Raw genomic sequence first — 1,233 nt, forward strand, 5'->3', positions numbered from 1 at the left:
TTCTTCTGTGAGATATAAAACAAGTGTCAGAATTTCTTTCTCTATATTATATTTGTAAGTTCTCAGAGACTCTTTTACGTATATGCGTATAGTATTATGTCATCGGACAAGCAGTAGAAACTGGAGAGTGTACCAGAAAGTTTCTTTTTGATGGGGCTGATACCTAGGCACCCTGAACAAGGTCTCAGAAGGAAATGAAAGGAAAATCATTTTTGTATTTTCCAAGGTGAGGGCCAGACTGGAGTCTGGTTTGTGTCTAGGATTTTTTTTTCATATGCTCACTGACTTTATTATCAGTTGAGGCATAATTGACATGTGTCAGGACTTCTGGTAAACCTTTCGGTAAGCACCAAATAGGTGAAAAAAAGAAATAGAGATATATATATATATATTTTTAAAGATTTTATTTATTTATTTGAGAGAGAGACAGTGAGAGAGAACAAGAGAGGCAAGAAGGTCAGAGGGAGAAGCAGACTCCCCATGGAGCTGGGAGCCCGATGTGGGACTCGATCCCGGGACTCCAGGACCGTGACCTGAGCCGAAGGCAGTTGTTCAACCAACTGAGCCACCCAGGCACCCAGAAATAGAGATATATTATTGAGACATTACTTTTAGGTTTTCAATTAGCAATAATTGCGCCTCGGATAAACCTCATTGGCTATGATATTGCCACTGTGCAAAGCTTACTTTTAGGTTTTTGTTGGTCATCAAGGTTGTGACAATATTCTAGGTAGAGACCGATTTATAAGGAATATGGAAAACATTAGTGCCAGTAATTTTTTGTTTTGAAGTTTAGCTGCAAAATGCAATGGTTCCATCTTAATTTGAAATCTCTTTAATTCCAGAAGGTCACTGAGGGGGACATAATTGAATTTTCTTTGCCTCATCTTTTTGGGGTGGGGTAATGTCTATGTCCCCACCCCCCAAGTATTGTTATAATATCAAAGCTTCTCATGACCCGGACCCCCTGCCTGCAGCCAACTGTTTCAGGAAATGGCAGCTGTCCCAAGCTAGGCACTGCTGTTGTCATTTACATCTGGGATACTAATTTGGGGTTAAAACACTCTATTTTTCTTGTCACTTGAGGTAAACTATGTCACTTGAGTAAACTATGGTCGATTGTTAAGAGATGACAATCTCTTAAGAGATGTTAATATGAAGAGATGGTGTTAAGAGATGTTCTGGAACATATCTCTATGTTTTAGGAAAATAAAGTGAGTCTATTATGAATCT

The 1,233-nt window shown here is 38.8% G+C and overlaps 1 pseudogene; it reads right to left on the reverse strand.

Moving 5' to 3' along the window:
* Window positions 1-532: 532 nt before the first annotated feature.
* LOC123388982 lies at window positions 533-684 on the reverse strand (annotated as a pseudogene).
* Window positions 685-1,233: the final 549 nt, after the last annotated feature.

This window comes from Mustela putorius, unplaced genomic scaffold (genome assembly GCF_011764305.1).
Source record: "Mustela putorius furo isolate JIRA1106 unplaced genomic scaffold, ASM1176430v1.1 tig00003932_pilon_pilon_pilon:0A:0A, whole genome shotgun sequence".
NCBI lineage: Eukaryota > Metazoa > Chordata > Mammalia > Carnivora > Mustelidae > Mustela > Mustela putorius.